Source organism: Crinia signifera, chromosome 11, assembly GCF_055691185.1.
Source record: "Crinia signifera chromosome 11, ASM5569118v1, whole genome shotgun sequence".
In the NCBI taxonomy this organism is placed as follows: Eukaryota; Metazoa; Chordata; class Amphibia; order Anura; family Myobatrachidae; genus Crinia; species Crinia signifera.
Genome location: NC_139227.1, coordinates 70720266 through 70739936, shown reverse-complemented (window position 1 = coordinate 70739936; position 19671 = coordinate 70720266). Strand labels below are relative to the sequence as shown.

Below are 19671 nucleotides of genomic sequence, written 5' to 3'. Positions count from 1 at the left end.
TTAAATTATCAATGAGTTGGATATAATGGTTATCATTTATAAATAATTGGCAGCTCTTCCAACACACCCATGGGGTGGCTGCTGAGTGTCGTTTTTTTTTTGTTGGGGTTTCGCCAGTAGCCCTATTCCCCAGTTTTCCTTCAGGTGTAAAAGTTTCCATACACGTTACAATTATTGAATACAGTATTGTATATAATACTGTATACAATAATTGTAACGTGTATGGGCACCTTTACTGCCGACCCGATTGCTGTTCATGTGTGCAATGTGTAATGACCAACCTTGAAAGGAGTGTACACCGGAAGATGCTGTGGCTTTGGTCTCAAATTGCGATTGGGGATTCTTTGCTGGATACAGGGAGGAAAATCACGCAGCGGCCTTGCACTTTTTCTCACTTGATAAATATTCCCAGACCTGGGCAGGATCCCACGGCCATGCTCTGGAGGATGAGGGACTTCCGGCAGCACTGTGGTCCCTCTGACGCCCTCGGAAGTCGTATTGGGGACACAGACACGGTTTTTCTCCACTCGCGTCTTGATAAACTTGGCCTTGCTTCCGTAGGTCATTGTGCTGCGGGATTCTTCATAAGCACTATCCGCAGGGCTGATGTGCGTGATCAAAACCAATCGGCTTTTCCCGCTCAGTGCTCCCTTTAGCAGCCAGGTCAGCTTGCTGTCCCGATAGTTTATATGGCTGCCTGGTCTGTCACGCAGCGCCATGATACACATCCTGAGGGTAAGAAGGGATCGGTTGATGTATCCTCCTTCTTTCATGGTCTGGCCGCTGTTCTTAGTCTGGCTTGCTCGTTCTGATCCCGCAAGGTCTACCATGTACAACTTGCCTGTGCTCACACTATCACTGGCTGTCTGCTTTATGGTGACCTGCAATACTGCATGTGAGCGGGATGAGGTCTTATTAGCGGCTGTGGGAGCTTCTGTGCGCCGCTTGTTGCCCTTCTTCAGCAGGGTCATGGCTTCCTCAGGAGTGCTAAGGGAGAATGTAGAAATCCCTTCTATGTTGGTGTTGCCATTGGGATCCTCTCTGAGGACCAAAGACCTAGAGGAAGGTCTTAATAGGTCTCGGACGGTTTCATTATAGATCTCCGCGTATGATAATGATACGGAGAAATTCTTTTTTTCCCCAGTCTCCTCAATGGCTTTAAACAGGTCCTTCAGGGTGCGATATATTACTCCAGGTTCGCGGTCCTTACCCATCATGGTGAAGGTCTTTCCGGTGCCTGTGGGGCCGTAGGCAAATATGGCAGCATTGTACCCGGACAGGATGTCACCCAATAAGGGCTTCACTGTGGAATCATACACAGTCTCCTGGGTAGCTGCCTGGTCAAACACCTGGTTAAATTGGAATGTTGTTTCTCTTGTCCTGGTGGAGCGCAGGACATCGTTAGGATCCTCACCGGGGTCCTGCAATAGCACTGTCTGCGGTCCGAGCTGGTGTGTGATGCATCGGGCGCGGTTCTTAGTCTCCGTCAAATTAACGGGACGGATGCGCAGAGCGACAGTCATTTGGTGGTCTATAGCTTTATTAGCTTTCGCCTTCTTCATTTTATATCAAACTTCAATCTTCAGAAAAGAGTGAAAAATTATCTGTGTTGGCACAAGTCCAGCAATATTAGATATGACTCAGGAAGCAGTCAGCTGCCAGTGTTCTACCCATCACAGCCCATTGTGACATCATCGGCCCATTGTGACATCATCGGCACATTGTGACATCACTAGCTGCCATATGGCAGAAGGGCACTGCTATGTATCTCATCCAGGGTCTGCTGTTACAGAAGTGGTATCGTCTTCTGGTCCCCCTGGGATGTCTTACCTCTTACTTATTTACGTGATAAAAGTTAATAGGCACAAAGAACCTTTTATCTCTGCATGTTTGTAGCCATACACAGCAGTGGGAGCAATTGTATTAGTTCTGAAAGAAAATATATGTTGCCCACAGATGCCAGTGGAAGTGCGCCTCCAGTGGCCAAATTATTAATTACTTTAGTATAGTGTGAATACTGCTTCATCTCTCGCGGCAGTTTTATAATCAGGAGAAATATACTAACCATGTACAGTTACCTTGTAATAAACCAGCTCATGTCCTCTCTTTCTGCAGTACAATGCATTAAGGACCGCCAAGGATATTATGCCAAGGATCCTTACAAAAACCATGATGGGGGACTGGGACAGATGAGGATATGTTAATCCAAATTCTCATCACCAGGGCAGAGGTAACAGGCTATAGTTTGAGAATGGACATTGTGCTGCTAGGAGGACGCAGAGTGTTTCTCACTGATAAGATCACAACATGTGCTGTATGGCCATTCACACAAATTAGGGCCCTTATTCAGATCTGATCGCAGAACAAATTTGTTCTCAAAATGGGCAAAACCATGTGCCCTCCAGGTGGGACAGATGTAACATGTGTACAGAGAGTTAGATTTTGTTTCTGTGCAGGGTAAATACTGACTGCATTATTTTGACACTGCAATTTAGATTTCAGTTTCAAAACACCCCACCCAAATGTAACTCTTTCTGCACATGTTACATCTGCCCCACCTGCAGTGCACAAGGTTTTGCCCATATTGAGAACAATTTTGTACTGCGATCAGATCTGAATAAGGGCCTAGGTCAATCCATTTTATTTAACAACATTATCAGAACAATTGGTCTTTTGTTAAAGTTTATTTCACCATTTTTCCAATTGGCTGTATTATAATTTCTATATTGTATCATTTCTGTTATTGTTATTTGCTACAGATATGCCGGAGCGACTGGATGCTGTGCAGGCTGTTCTGTGGGACAAGGAAATAGGAGTCTGGTTGGACTTTAATATAGAGGATCATAGACACAATCCAAACTTCTACCCCACCAACTTGGCTCCACTTTGGGCCTCATGTTACTCTGGCACGAGGCTGTGGACAAAGCAGTCTCCTACTTAGAGGTAATTAATTATCTTGTATTATATTATTTTTCTATTTGTTCCTAATTGTATTACATACTCCAGGCTTGCCTACCCTCCTGGAATTGCCGTGAGGCTCCCGAAAATCGGGTCCCCCGGGAAGGTGGGCAATCCTCCCGCATTGGCCAGGCAGCCCCCGCACCCCCTTCCCTGCAGCACAAAATGTCCTTTTTTTGCAGGTCCGCGAATTACGTTGTTTGACTGTCGTGGGGGTGGGGCTTGATGACGTCTGCCTGTCCCGCCCCCCTGACTTGCTGCTGTCAGCAAGTATGACATACTCCTATGGTATTGATTCCATCTGTTAACATCGAAATTCGTGCAGACCCTAGTGCGGGATGAAAACCTAAACACTTGCCAATACTGAGAGAGCGGTCCAATCAGGAACTATAGGTGCGCCATGTATCCCAGAATTCCAATGGCAGGCCAGGTTCATGCCACTGGAAAAGTTTATTTACAAACGCATTATTACTGGTTACTAATGAAGTAAAATGTAAGAATATATATAATGTAATATAACGTATGAAGTAGCTTTTATGAACTTGGCAGAGTATATATAATGGGGTATATTGGTTTGCAAATCCACTGTACTGGTTTCTCATTTCCCTACAGTATTTGGCATGATGTTACATTACCTATTTTCTTTCTCAATGCCAAAACGTAAAAAAAAAAAACTTTTTGAAAAATAAAACTGATTTAAAATCTTACTTATATTGTCTGTATTATTTATAAATAGTGATAAAGATTTTCATGAATAGATGAGCAGGACCCTCATCCCTCGTGTGCTTCTCTTAATGTCCCATACACTATGCGATTTGGGCCAATTCCGGTAGATCAAGCTGAGATATTGGGTGAAATCGGTCCAAATCGCATGTGTATAATATCCGTTCTGATGCACAGTCCTGTATTCATCGGAGCGGAGTCGGAGGTTGGACATTCGGCGGGGGATCAGGTGCGACTTCTCCCTTCAGAGAATTTGCATAGTGCATGGGGGCCTTTACTTAAGCCATCTTTGATAGCACCAAACCCTGTGGTTTTCTACCACGCTGATACCCTGCGGATGTAGCTATAGTCATGTGCCCTGTACTTGTCCTCTATTGTATTCAGCTGTAGGTCACTGTTACCCTCATTTGTATATGTACTCTGTAATTGGGCCCGGGGGGATCCTTTGTGGTGCCATATAAATAAAGTATAATAACCATAATAATATGCGACCAGTGGCAAACGCAGGATTTTCAGAAGGGGGTTTCCAGAGGGGCGGAGCAAAGCACGGAGATGGACACTTAGGTGACCCAGTATATGCCGGGTCAGTTAAAGTATTATAGATAGACCAAATGTATATAAATAATATTAATAATAATAATAATAATAAAAAAAAATATATATATATATATATATATATATATATATATACATACATACACATACATACATACATACATACATACATACAGGGGCGTCAACAGCAGTGTAGACCCCTGCGCATAGCAATGTATTGGGGCCCCTGTCAGGAATGTGCTATGAAGCCCCATCACCCATCTACTGGTAGTGTCCTAGCATAATTATTAAAAGATCTATGTATCAGAATCAGAATCAACTTTATTGGCCATGTGTGCTTGTGCACACTAGGAATTTTTTGTGGATCGTATTACATAACAAGAATACAATAAAACCACTAACAGCACACATTATGTATAACTGACTGACGTACCTGGCATTGTCCTGGTTTAAGCCTTTGAGTTATTAAATTATCAATGAGTTGGATATAATGGTTATCATTTATAAATAATTGGCAGCTCTTCCAACACACCCATGGGGTGGCTGCTGAGTGTCGTTTTTTTTTTGTTGGGGTTTCGCCAGTAGCCCTATTCCCCAGTTTTCCTTCAGGTGTAAAAGTTTCCATACACGTTACAATTATTGAATACAGTATTGTATATAATACTGTATACAATAATTGTAACGTGTATGGGCACCTTTACTGCCGACCCGATTGCTGTTCATGTGTGCAATGTGTAATGACCAACCTTGAAAGGAGTGTACACCGGAAGATGCTGTGGCTTTGGTCTCAAATTGCGATTGGGGATTCTTTGCTGGATACAGGGAGGAAAATCACGCAGCGGCCTTGCACTTTTTCTCACTTGATAAATATTCCCAGACCTGGGCAGGATCCCACGGCCATGCTCTGGAGGATGAGGGACTTCCGGCAGCACTGTGGTCCCTCTGACGCCCTCGGAAGTCGTATTGGGGACACAGACACGGTTTTTCTCCACTCGCGTCTTGATAAACTTGGCCTTGCTTCCGTAGGTCATTGTGCTGCGGGATTCTTCATAAGCACTATCCGCAGGGCTGATGTGCGTGATCATAACCAATCGGCTTTTCCCGCTCAGTGCTCCCTTTAGCAGCCAGGTCAGCTTGCTGTCCCGATAGTTTATATGGCTGCCTGGTCTGTCACGCAGCGCCATGATACACATCCTGAGGGTAAGAAGGGATCGGTTGATGTATCCTCCTTCTTTCATGGTCTGGCCGCTGTTCTTAGTCTGGCTTGCTCGTTCTGATCCCGCAAGGTCTACCATGTACAACTTGCCTGTGCTCACACTATCACTGGCTGTCTGCTTTATGGTGACCTGCAATACTGCATGTGAGCGGGATGAGGTCTTATTAGCGGCTGTGGGAGCTTCTGTGCGCCGCTTGTTGCCCTTCTTCAGCAGGGTCATGGCTTCCTCAGGAGTGCTAAGGGAGAATGTAGAAATCCCTTCTATGTTGGTGTTGCCATTGGGATCCTCTCTGAGGACCAAAGACCTAGAGGAAGGTCTTAATAGGTCTCGGACGGTTTCATTATAGATCTCCGCGTATGATAATGATACGGAGAAATTCTTTTTTTCCCCAGTCTCCTCAATGGCTTTAAACAGGTCCTTCAGGGTGCGATATATTACTCCAGGTTCGCGGTCCTTACCCATCATGGTGAAGGTCTTTCCGGTGCCTGTGGGGCCGTAGGCAAATATGGCAGCATTGTACCCGGACAGGATGTCACCCAATAAGGGCTTCACTGTGGAATCATACACAGTCTCCTGGGTAGCTGCCTGGTCAAACACCTGGTTAAATTGGAATGTTGTTTCTCTTGTCCTGGTGGAGCGCAGGACATCGTTAGGATCCTCACCGGGGTCCTGCAATAGCACTGTCTGCGGTCCGAGCTGGTGTGTGATGCATCGGGCGCGGTTCTTAGTCTCCGTCAAATTAACGGGACGGATGCGCAGAGCGACAGTCATTTGGTGGTCTATAGCTTTATTAGCTTTCGCCTTCTTCATTTTATATCAAACTTCAATCTTCAGAAAAGAGTGAAAAATTATCTGTGTTGGCACAAGTCCAGCAATATTATATATGACTCAGGAAGCAGTCAGCTGCCAGTGTTCTACCCATCACAGCCCATTGTGACATCATCGGCACATTGTGACATCACTAGCTGCCATATGGCAGAAGGGCACTGCTATGTATCTCATCCAGGGTCTGCTGTTACAGAAGTGGTATCGTCTTCTGGTCCCCCTGGGATGTCTTACCTCTTACTTATTTACGTGATAAAAGTTAATAGGCACAAAGAACCTTTTATCTCTGCATGTTTGTAGCCATACACAGCAGTGGGAGCAATTGTATTAGTTCTGAAAGAAAATATATGTTGCCCACAGATGCCAGTGGAAGTGCGCCTCCAGTGGCCAAATTATTAATTACTTTAGTATAGTGTGAATACTGCTTCATCTCTCGCGGCAGTTTTATAATCAGGAGAAATATACTAACCATGTACAGTTACCTTGTAATAAACCAGCTCATGTCCTATCTTTCTGCAGTACAATGCATTAAGGACCGCCAAGGATATTATGCCAAGGATCCTTACAAAAACCATGATGGGGGACTGGGACAGATGAGGATATGTTAATCCAAATTCTCATCACCAGGGCAGAGGTAACAGGCTATAGTTTGAGAATGGACATTGTGCTGCTAGGAGGACGCAGAGTGTTTCTCACTGATAAGATCACAACATGTGCTGTATGGCCATTCACACAAATTAGGGCCCTTATTCAGATCTGATCGCAGAACAAATTTGTTCTCAAAATGGGCAAAACCATGTGCCCTCTAGGTGGGACAGATGTAACATGTGTACAGAGAGTTAGATTTTGTTTCTGTGCAGGGTAAATACTGACTGCATTATTTTGAAACTGCAATTTAGATTTCAGTTTCAAAACACCCCACCCAAATGTAACTCTCTCTGCACATGTTACATCTGCCCCACCTGCAGTGCACAAGGTTTTGCCCATATTGAGAACAATTTTGTACTGCGATCAGATCTGAATAAGGGCCTAGGTCAATCCATTTTATTTAACAACATTATCAGAACAATTGGTCTTTTGTTAAAGTTTATTTCACCATTTTTCCAATTGGCTGTATTATAATTTCTATATTGTATCATTTCTGTTATTGTTATTTGCTACAGATATGCCGGAGCGACTGGATGCTGTGCAGGCTGTTCTGTGGGACAAGGAAATAGGACTCTGGTTGGACTTTAATATAGAGGATCATAGACACAATCCAAACTTCTACCCCACCAACTTGGCTCCACTTTGGGCCTCATGTTACTCTGACACGAGGCTGTGGACAAAGCAGTCTCCTACTTAGAGGTAATTAATTATCTTGTATTATATTATTTTTCTATTTGTTCCTAATTGTATTACATACTCCAGGCTTGCCTACCCTCCTGGAATTGCCGTGAGGCTCCCGAAAATCGGGTCCCCCGGGAAGGTGGGCAATCCTCCCGCATTGGCCAGGCAGCCCCCGCACCCCCTTCCCTGCAGCACAAAATGACCTTTTTTTGCGGGTCCGCGAATTACGTTGTTTGACTGTCGTGGGGGTGGGGCTTGATGACGTCTGCCTGTCCCGCCCCCCTGACTTGCTGCTGTCAGCAAGTATGACATACTCCTATGGTATTGATTCCATCTGTTAATATCGAAATTCGTGCAGACCCTAGTGCGGGATGAAAACCTAAACACTTGCCAATACTGAGAGAGCGGTCCAATCAGGAACTATAGGTGCGCCATGTATCCCAGAATTCCAATGGCAGGCCAGGTTCATGCCACTGGAAAAGTTTATTTACAAACGCATTATTACTGGTTACTAATGAAGTAATATGTAAGAATATATATAATGTAATATAACGTATGAAGTAGCTTTTATGAACTTGGCAGAGTATATATAATGGGGTATATTGGTTTGCAAATCCACTGTACTGGTTTCTCATTTCCCTACAGTATTTGGCATGATGTTACATTACCTATTTGCTTTCTCAATGCCAAAACGTAAAAAAAAAAAAACTTTTTGAAAAATAAAACTGATTTAAAATCTTACTTATATTGTCTGTATTATTTATAAATAGTGATAAAGATTTTCATGAATAGATGAGCAGGACCCTCATCCCTCGTGTGCTTTCCTTCTCTTAATGTCCCATACACTATGCCAGTGGTGGCCAACCTGTGGCTCTTGAGCCTCATGCGGCTCTCCCCCTTGTAAAGTGCGGCTCCTGCTCCCACTGCTGCCCGCCGCCCACCGTCTGTCCCAGTCCCCCCTGCTGCCGGTTCCCTGAAGCCCTTCTCCTTCTGAGGGGAGGAGAGCGCACATCGTGCATCTCTCCTACCCCTTACTGTGCATCCTTGTGACTGGGCCGTCCGCCAATCAGAGCTCGTGGGCCAGCAGCCAATCAGGAGCCGGCCATCGAGCTTCGATTGGTGGGCGGCCCAGTCACAGGGAAGTGATGGGGAAGGAGACGCGCGGTGTGCTGTGCTCTCGTCCCATCGGTGACATGACAGGAGGACTGCAGGGGGACACCAGACTGTCCTCTCCTTGCCTGGCAGCAGCAGCAACAATAATGAGTGCTACTTCTGGGAAATTTGCACTGTGGGGGCATAGCAGTTTGTGGCACTGTGGGGGCATAGCAGTTTGTGGCACTGTGGGGGCATACCAGTTTGTGGCACTGTGGGGGCATACCAGCTTTTTGGCACTGTGGGGGCATACCCGGCACCGTGTGGTGCATACCTGGCACCGTGGGGGGCATATGTGTATCTGGCACTATTGGAGGCATATTTGTATCACAACCACCCAAGGGTTCAAAATAGACTACGCCCCTTTTTTTTGGCGCATGCGCCTTCGGCGCGCGCATGATGACGGCTCTTTAGCTTGACTACCGATATTTTTCGGCTCTTTACCTCTGACCGGTTGGCCACCCCTGCACTATGCGATTTGGGCCAATTCCGGTAGATCAAGCTGAGATATTGGGTGAAATCGGTCCAAATCGCATGTGTATAAAATCCGTTCTGATGCACAGTCCTGTGTTCATCGGAGCGGAGTCGGAGGTTGGACATTGGGCGGGGGATCAGGTGCGACTTCTCCCTTCAGAGAATTTGCATAGTGCATGGGGGCCTTTACTTAAGCCATCTTTGATAGCACCAAACCCTGTGGTTTTCTACCACGCTGATACCCTGCGGATGTAGCTATAGTTATGTGCCCTGTACTTGTCCTCTATTGTATTCAGCTGTAGGTCACTGTTACCCTCATTTGTATATGTACTCTGTAATTGGGCCCGGGGGATCCTTTGTGGTGCCATATAAATAAAGTATAATAACCATAATAATATGCGACCAGTGGCAAACGCAGGATTTTCAGAAGGGGGTTTCCAGAGGGGCGGAGCAAAGCACGGAGATGGACACTTAGGTGACCCAGTATATGCCGGGTCAGTTAAAGTATTATAGATAGACCAAATGTACATAAATAATATTAATAATAAAAAAAATATATATATATATATATATATATATATACATACATACACATACATACATACATACATACATACATACAGAAAAGTTTTATTGTTCCTCAGTGAGAAAAACAAAATAGCAATCTAGCAAATATGATACCTTTTAATGGCTAACAAAAATAAATGTTGTTAAAATGCAAGCTTTCGAGACTTCTTAGGTCTCTTCCTCAGGCATGGTATAACAAGGTGTGTGAAGAACCACATATATATACACAGCAAAGTAGGAACAAGATGTGATAGATGGACATTCTTAAGATCAAAACAAAACAAAATAACAGAATGAGCTTGTAAATTGAGTCCTTAATTGGTTTGTAGATAAGTAGTGTGAAAGTTTTATTGTCTCTAAGTTGATGACAGACCAGAGTTAGAGCTCCGATGCCCTCACTCTCTCTGGGCCAGTCTCCTCAGATGTTGTAGTGGGCCATAAATCCCTCGGATAGATTCAGTCCTGTGTTAAGGGTGTCAAACGTTGTCATTAATTTGTATTCCCAGACCCTCCTGTCTCTTTGTGATTTGAAATTTCCTTTTAGTATAATCACTTTCATATGATCCTGATTGTGTCCTGGGCTGCAGAAATGTTTGGCCACAGGAAAGTGTGTCTTTTTTTCTTTTATTGTGTGGCGATGGGACCTCATCCTTGCCTTAAGTTTTTGTCCTGTTTCTCCAACATACAGACCCCCAATAGGACATTTGGTGCACAGAATCAGGTACACTACATTGGTAGTAGAACATGTGAATGTCCCTGGGATCTTATAGTCCTGTTGTGTGTTGGGGATCCGTACACTGTCTATAGTGAGGATATGGGCACAGGTTTTGCAGCTCCTTACATTGCAGGGATAGGTTCCTCTTTGTGTAATGGATGGCAGTGAACTTCGGATTATAATATTTTTCAGGTTTGCAGGTTGTCGGTAACATAGTAGTGGAGGGTCTGGGAATATTGTTTTCAGGCGGTCATCTTTGTGTATGATGTGATGTAGTTTTTTTGCAGTTTTTCTTAGCACCTCAAGCTGTGGGTTGTAGGTGACTACCAGGGGTACACGGTTGTTTCTTTCTCTTTCTTTATATTGGAGAAGTTGATTTCTGGGTATCCTGATGGCTCTGATAATCTGATCGTTGATTGATGTGGGATGATATCCCTGATTTAAAAAGGTCCCTTTAAGTTGTTTTAAGTGGACATCTCTATCTGCTGGGCTGGAGCAGATGCGATGATATCTGATGGCCTGGCTGTAGACAATGGATTTTTTGATGTGTTTCGGGTGGAAGCTGTCCCATCTGAGGTATGAAGGCCGATCCATGGGTTTTCGGTATAGGGTTGTCTGTATTGCGTTGTTTTGAATTGTTATAGTGGTGTCAAGGAAGTTTATCTCGGTATATGAGTAATTCATTGTCAGGTTTATTGTTGGATGAAATCTGTTAAATTTTTCATGGAAATGTATGAGTTCTTGTTCAGAATCAGTCCAGATGATCAGGATATCATCGATGTAACGGAAGTAAGCCAAGGGTTTGATTGAGCAGGATGCCAAGAAGTCACTCTCGAGTTTTGCCATGAACAGATTGGCGTATTGCGGTGCCATTTTACTGCCCATGGCGGTCCCGGTGCGCTGTAGAAATATTTCTTTGCCAAAGGAAAAATAATTGTGTGTAAGGATGAATTTTGTAAGCTGTGTTGCAGGACCAGAAGCAATCCCATTGGACTCAAGATATATCTGGCATGCTGTCAGTCCATCTTCATGGGGGATATTGGAATATAGGGATTCCACATCCATGGTGGCAAGGATGGCTCCATTAGGGAGGGGACCTAGGGTTGATAATTTATTCAGTAGGTCCGTGGTATGCACATCATCTCTGCTACAGGACTTCTGAGAGACTGCGAAACCACCTTATTCATGTCTTCTACAGCACCAAGAGAAATGTCCAAATGGAAATACAAATTTTAAAGCGCTCCCTCACAAAGGACTCAATACAGATACTACAACAATATTATAAAACACTACAGCTGTGTCTAATCAATAACAAGAAAAAGAAACTTCACAGACTTCGCATAAAAGCAGGACTTTATTCAAGCACACAGAAAGTCCACCCCAAGTCTGGAGGGATAGAACAGAACTCCCAGCAAGACACAGGTAAATTTAACTGTGTGATTAATTTGTCATCTCACAAACCCACTAAAGTAGAAGTCAGTGTGCTATCTAGAGGACTTACATTCTGTCCGACCAAGCCTCTCGACAAAACAGAACTATGTAGTGACATGGAAGAATATTTTAGGAAACTAAGACTGAAGGAGTTCTTCCATGACAGAGAGGAGACAGAACCTACAAATAGCCAAACACAAATTAGACCAGTCCACAAGAAGAGTTCTGTCTGGACACCACCACCTGGCCGCAGTACCATTTTGGACCTATATATTGACTCTTTTAGAAATGTGGTCCAGTCAACAATATTGGAAAAACATAAAAAGGAATACTTTAACATCAGTGTGCAAGAAAGAAGAGCTATTCACACCTTAAGAAACAACAAGAAAATCACCATCAAGCCTGCAGACAAAGGTGGGGCCATAGTCATCATGGACACATCGGACTATACTAAGGAAGCAAATAGACAGCTGATGGATATCCAATACTATACCAAACTAGACAAAGATCCAACTCAAAAATATTTAAGGGAGTTGAGAAGGCTTGTCAGGGGGCTGTCAGCAGAGTCTACAGAACTTTTGGACTTGATACCCGACAGTCCCAGAATTGGAATATTCTACATGCTTCCCAAAATACATAAGCCCGGCAACCCTGGGAGGCCAATCATCTCATGCGTGGGAACCCTCACTGAAAAAATCTCAGGATGGGTAGAGGGTGTCCTGAAACCACTGGTGAGACATACAACCAGCTTTCTCCAAGATACCACGGACCTACTGAATAAATTATCAACCCTAGGTCCCCTCCCTAATGGAGCCATCCTTGCCACCATGGATGTGGAATCCCTATATTCCAATATCCCCCATGAAGATGGACTGACAGCATGCCAGATATATCTTGAGTCCAATGGGATTGCTTCTGGTCCTGCAACACAGCTTACAAAATTCATCCTTACACACAATTATTTTTCCTTTGGCAAAGAAATATTTCTACAGCGCACCGGGACCGCCATGGGCAGTAAAATGGCACCGCAATACGCCAATCTGTTCATGGCAAAACTCGAGAGTGACTTCTTGGCATCCTGCTCAATCAAACCCTTGGCTTACTTCCGTTACATCGATGATATCCTGATCATCTGGACTGATTCTGAACAAGAACTCATACATTTCCATGAAAAATTTAACAGATTTCATCCAACAATAAACCTGACAATGAATTACTCATATACCGAGATAAACTTCCTTGACACCACTATAACAATTCAAAACAACGCAATACAGACAACCCTATACCGAAAACCCATGGATCGGCCTTCATACCTCAGATGGGACAGCTTCCACCCGAAACACATCAAAAAATCCATTGTCTACAGCCAGGCCATCAGATATCATCGCATCTGCTCCAGCCCAGCAGATAGAGATGTCCACTTAAAACAACTTAAAGGGACCTTTTTAAATCAGGGATATCATCCCACATCAATCAACGATCAGATTATCAGAGCCATCAGGATACCCAGAAATCAACTTCTCCAATATAAAGAAAGAGAAAGAAACAACCGTGTACCCCTGGTAGTCACCTACAACCCACAGCTTGAGGTGCTAAGAAAAACTGCAAAAAAACTACATCACATCATACACAAAGATGACCGCCTGAAAACAATATTCCCAGACCCTCCACTACTATGTTACCGACAACCTGCAAACCTGAAAAATATTATAATCCGAAGTTCACTGCCATCCATTACACAAAGAGGAACCTATCCCTGCAATGTAAGGAGCTGCAAAACCTGTGCCCATATCCTCACTATAGACAGTGTACGGATCCCCAACACACAACAGGACTATAAGATCCCAGGGACATTCACATGTTCTACTACCAATGTAGTGTACCTGATTCTGTGCACCAAATGTCCTATTGGGGGTCTGTATATTGGAGAAACAGGACAAAAACTTAAGGCAAGGATGAGGTCCCATCGCCACACAATAAAAGAAAAAAAGACACACTTTCCTGTGGCCAAACATTTCTGCAGCCCAGGACACAATCAGGATCATATGAAAGTGATTATACTAAAAGGAAATTTCAAATCACAAAGAGACAGGAGGGTCTGGGAATACAAATTAATGACAACGTTTGACACCCTTAACACAGGACTGAATCTATCCGAGGGATTTATGGCCCACTACAACATCTGAGGAGACTGGCCCAGAGAGAGTGAGGGCATCGGAGCTCTAACTCTGGTCTGTCATCAACTTAGAGACAATAAAACTTTCACACTACTTATCTACAAACCAATTAAGGACTCAATTTACAAGCTCATTCTGTTATTTTGTTTTGTTTTGATCTTAAGAATGTCCATCTATCACATCTTGTTCCTACTTTGCTGTGTATATATATGTGGTTCTTCACACACCTTGTTATACCATGCCTGAGGAAGAGACCTAAGAAGTCTCGAAAGCTTGCATTTTAACAACATTTATTTTTGTTAGCCATTAAAAGGTATCATATTTGCTAGATTGCTATTTTGTTTTTCTCACTGAGGAACAATAAAACTTTTCTTATCAACTGGCTAACACGGTACCAAACTTTTTTCTTTTTACATACATACATACATACATACATACATACATACATACAGGGGCGTCAACAGCAGTGTAGACCCCTACGCATAGCAATGTATTGGGGCCCCTGTCAGGAATGTGCTATGAAGCCCCATCACCCATCTACTGGTAGTGTCCTAGCATAATTATTAAAAGATCTATGTATCAGAATCAACTTTATTGGCCATGTGTGCTTGTGCACACTAGGAATTTTTTGTGGATCGTATTACATAACAAGAATACAATAAAACCACTAACAGCACACATTATGTATAACTGACTGACGTACCTGGCATTGTCCTGGTTTAAGCCTTTGAGTTATTAAATTATCAATGAGTTGGATATAATGGTTATCATTTAAAAATAATTGGCAGCTCTTCCAACACACCCATGGGGTGGCTGCTGAGTGTCGTTTTTTTTTGTTGTTGGGGTTTCGCCAGTAGCCCTATTCCCCAGTTTTCCTTCAGGTGTAAAAGTTTCCATACACGTTACAATTATTGAATATAGTATTTGTGATACTTACATGGTGCAATATTGTAAAGATGGTTATGTATTTGTGGGATTGTCGGCGCGGCACCCTCCTGGTTGCCAATACCGACATCGCTGTGGCCAACTGCCTGCCATGCCCGCGGTGAGTCCCTGCTGAGGCGTGTGAGGTCTCTGGGGGGACGATTCGGGGGCTTGGCTGTGGTGTTGGTGGATGGCTCATGGATGTCCGTGACGGGGCGGCGTGCGCGGCAGAGTGAGAGACTCCGTGTATGCCCTCCCGTGGCGGGTACTCCGTGCGCTGTCCTACGGCGGTGTTAGGTAGCGGCGTCCATTACCATGACTACCGTGGGTTGAGACGCGTTGCTATGGCCGTGACGTAGATGGGTGTGAGCCAGATACGTCACTGCTGGGCGCGCGTGTCATCTGCGGTGGGCTGGGAGTGGACTCTGCAGGTAATGAGGTGAGTGTGGCGCCAAATGTTCCTTTTTAAACGCTGTATGATGCATGTATACTTTGTACTATTTGCATTCTCCTGAGAAAGGAATTATATGCCCCGAAACGGCCCGTCGAGGCAAATAAACAAAGTTTGTTTTTTCATCAAGAAGCTGCAGTGCCGTGTCTGTTCTTGGATTCTCCTGGGACCCTGCTTTGTATATATATACATACATACACACACATACATACATACAAAAATACATACAGGGGCGTCAACAGCAGTGTAGACCCCTGCGCATAGCAATGTATTGGGGCCCCTACCGATCCTCCAGCGGTAGGGGTGGGGGAAGCTTTGATGTCCGGCGGGTGTTAGGGGGTATTATATCAACAGCTCAGCATGTAGGGCCTGGATCAGTAATTTCCACTAATTACCCCTTTACTGCACAGATGGTGGGAGATGGGGTGGGAGAAGGGGGCATTGGGCTGAATGAAGGGGTCCTGATACATAACTTCCAGGGTGGTAGAGGATGTTTAATATGCAGAGGAGGGGTGTATAGTGGAGTGGGCTTATTATTCATAATTTTCTGGTGGGAGGACAGCTTGCTTGACTGCAGATATCTCCAGTTCCTGGAAATAGATTGCTTAGATTTGAATGGAATTATAAACTAGAGAATCCCACCTACCAAATGGTAGTGGGGACTAGGGTGTCAGAGTTCAGGGGGCAGAGCAATCTGCCAACGAATATATAAAACAACATACCAGGTGTGTGGAGCTGGAGCAGTAACCAGCTGCTGGAAGGCTGATATCTCTAGTTCTGGGAACAGTAGAGACAAGCTACTAGTGTCCATCAAAGGGGAAGCGGTCATCTGTCAGAATGAACTTAGGTCTACAGTCATTAGGTCGACCCCACTAGGTCGACTGGCAGGAAGGTCGACCTGACTTAAGGTCGACATGGGCCAAGGTCGACATGACTTAAGGTCGAATTTGCATAAAGGTCGACATGAGGAAGGTCGACTGGTCATAAGGTCGACATGGGTTTTTCACTGTTTTTTGAGCCGACATGTGCCGACAGGCGGTATTTCATGCCCTACCATCCACTAGGGCGTGGTGGGAGAATAAAATAGTGTGCCCGAAGCATTGCGAGCGAAGCGAGCGATGCGAAGGTCCGATTCTCATTGCCAACTGTGTCCACGTCGACTGTGTCGACATTCGGATCAAAAAAACAGTGAAAAACCTATGTCGACCTTATGACCAGTCGACCTTCCTCATGTCGACCTTTATGCAAATTCGACCTTCAGTCATGTCGACCTTTGCCCATGTCGACCTTAAGTCAAGTCGACCTTCCTGCCAGTCGACCTAGTGGGGTCGACCTAATGACTGTAGACCTAAGTTCATTCTGACAGATGTACCACTTCCCATCAAAGAGGGAGAGTCCCAGATTTTGGAATATATCATCATAAAAACTCTATGTCAGACAGAACCTGAAATATCTGACTGGAAATTAATTAACAGGCTTGGATGGGGACCACTGTTTTGAAGTCAGATATCTCCGGTTCCCAAGGGCCGATTTTTACAATTCTTATACCCATGGAAAGAGGGGACCCTCAGCTTTCAGCTGAGGGCCCTTAGACTCCTGGGGCGTGTGCTACTGGGGGAGGAGGGGGTCGAGATCCCGCTGGCCAGGTACCAGGGGAGGGGGGGGGGTCCAGTGTAGGGTACAAAATACCGGTTCAGACCCGTTCACACTGCAGAAATAACGGGTCTGAACCGTGTAGGACTGCTTTTTAACCGTTTTGAATTACCGGTTCACTTGAATCGGTAATTTAAAACTGGCACTTTCACACTGCAGCTATAACTGTTTTGAAACGGTTAAAAATCTGCAATTTACTGTGTTATAGCTGCAGTGTGAAAGGGGTATGAATTAGAGATGTGTGGCGGCCACTTTTTCGGGTTTTGATTTTGGTTTTGGATCTGGATCTCCCTTCGTGTTTTGGATCTGGATTGGTTTTGGAAAAACCACCCTTGTGGGTTTTGGTTTTGGTTTTGGATCTGGATTTTTATGAAAAAATGCTAAAAATGGCTAAAATAACAGAATTTGGGCCTGTTTTTGCCCCTAAAGTATTATTAACCTCAATAACATTAGTTTCCACTCATTTCTAGTCAACTTTGATCACTTCACAGCTTACAAAATTGTTTTAATTTAATGTAGTTGGGCCAAAAGGGTATACCGAGGTAGCTGGATGACTGAGCTAAGCGACAGCAGTGGGCATCACATACTGTACATGTGGACCTTACACTTCCAACCTGGCACATCTTGGAAGCAGAGCGGCACTGCAGCGGCAGACAGGGTGGCAGTTTAATAAACTATCCCAAAAAAAGAGAAATGCTCCAAAGAGCAAAAAATACAAAGAGGTATCGGCCTTGTCATGACTAGTGGTAGCAGCTTCAGCACTTCTATCAGGTTGCTGATCTCCCACTATTTACTTCTCCATCATCCTCCAAAAATGTGTTTTTATTTTATTTATTACTTTTATTTATTTTCCTTACTTTACACTGGACACAGCCTGTCACACTGGACACAGCCCCTTGGACACTGGACACTGCCCCTGGACACAGCCCCTGGATACTGCCCCTGGACACTGGACACAGCCTGTCACCCTGGACACAGCCCCTGGACAATGGACACAGCCTCTGGACACAGCTCCTGTACACAGTGCCAGATTAAGGTGTGAATGGGCCTGGAGCTGAAAATGATCAAGGGCCTATTATGCGCAATATTAGTGGTTGTGGCCAGCACCTAATAATGTGGGGGGTGTGACCAGTGTTCTGGTTGGGTGGTCTGCTCATGGGTGTGTCTGTATTTGTGTAAATACTTTAAATTAATTATATATGCCTGGAAAAGGCAGGGGACTGGCATAGGAAAAATGCAGGGAGATATATTGGTGGGTGCCCTCCAAAGGTGCACCCGCAGGATGCCGATGTCCTAAGATACTAGCGTGGTGAGGCGGCACTCCAGTCATAAAAAAAATACTGAAAGCTCAAATTTGGTAGACAACATTTCAGCACCTTTAATGTGGTCACCTAAGTTTACCACACCATATACCCCTTATACAAATCATGCAACACAATAGTAACCCCCTTATACTGTACTTGCCTCTTACACATTATGCCACATGGAATGAGCAAAAATTCACACTATGGCAAATGGATTGAGCAATAATGCACAACATGCTTCATAAACAGGGGCATTGCGCGCCAAAGGCGCGCATTAAACATTTATACCATAATGCCCGTTACATGTTAAGCCACACACCATAATGTCCATTAAAAATTCTGCTACATTAGTGTTATATACCTTCATGCTTATTGTCAGGGCAGGGGCGTAACTATAGCACCGCATCCCCCACCACCGCGGGGGGGGGGGGGCGCTGTGCATGTGGGGGCGCCGGGGGCTGCGGTGCTATAGTTAAACCTCCCCTCAATCCCCCGCAGACTTACCTATCACGCTGGTCCCGGCGGCTCCGTTCTTCTGCTGAGGACCACCACAAAATGGCCGCCCCCATATAGCACACAGTTCTCTGAAACTGTCTGCTGTATGGGGGCGGCCATTTTCTGGTGGTCCTCAGCAAAAGAACGGAGCCGCCGGGACCAGCGCGATAGGTAAGGCTGTGGGGGATTGAGGGGGGGTTTGCATGGGCGGCGGGGTAGGGGTGCTCGGCGGGGTAGGGGTGCTCGGCGGGGTGGCGACGGAGGGGGCGCCCCTCCCCTAACGGCGGGGGGGCGCCCAAAACGTAGCTACGCCACTGTGTCAGGGGTTTCATGCTCGTTGCCATGGGGGATTACATGCTCATTGCCAAGGGGGAATACATGTTCGCGGTAACTGGGGAACAGCTGCCGCCGGGCAGAAATGACAGCCATTGACAGCCGAGCAGAGAGAAGGGGCTCACTGGCTGTATTCAGAGCAATGCAGGTCCCGGCTATTTGAAATAATACCCCTTTCACACCAGAAAATGCAGGGATTTACCTGGGAATATGGTCCCAGAATCATGCAGGGACATTCCCGGGCTGGCCCTTTTTACACCAGCCTAGTCCCTGCATTTTCTGGTGTGAGGGGGAGAGAAAACCACCCCTCCCCATTTAACCAACCAGCTATATCTTCAGAACCAACTGACCCATTTACATGAGACCAGTATCATATTGAAGAACT

General features: G+C 45.0%; 1 long non-coding RNA gene across 1 annotated transcript; it reads left to right on the top strand.

Moving 5' to 3' along the window:
* Positions 1 to 2119: 2119 nt before the first annotated feature.
* Positions 2120 to 18839, top strand: LOC146045747 (uncharacterized). The gene is made up of 4 exons (XR_014465582.1): positions 2120 to 2230; positions 2760 to 2943; positions 7442 to 7625; positions 18028 to 18839. It is a non-coding gene; the product is annotated as an uncharacterized LOC146045747 (long non-coding RNA).
* The last annotated feature ends 832 nt before the right edge of the window (positions 18840 to 19671 follow it).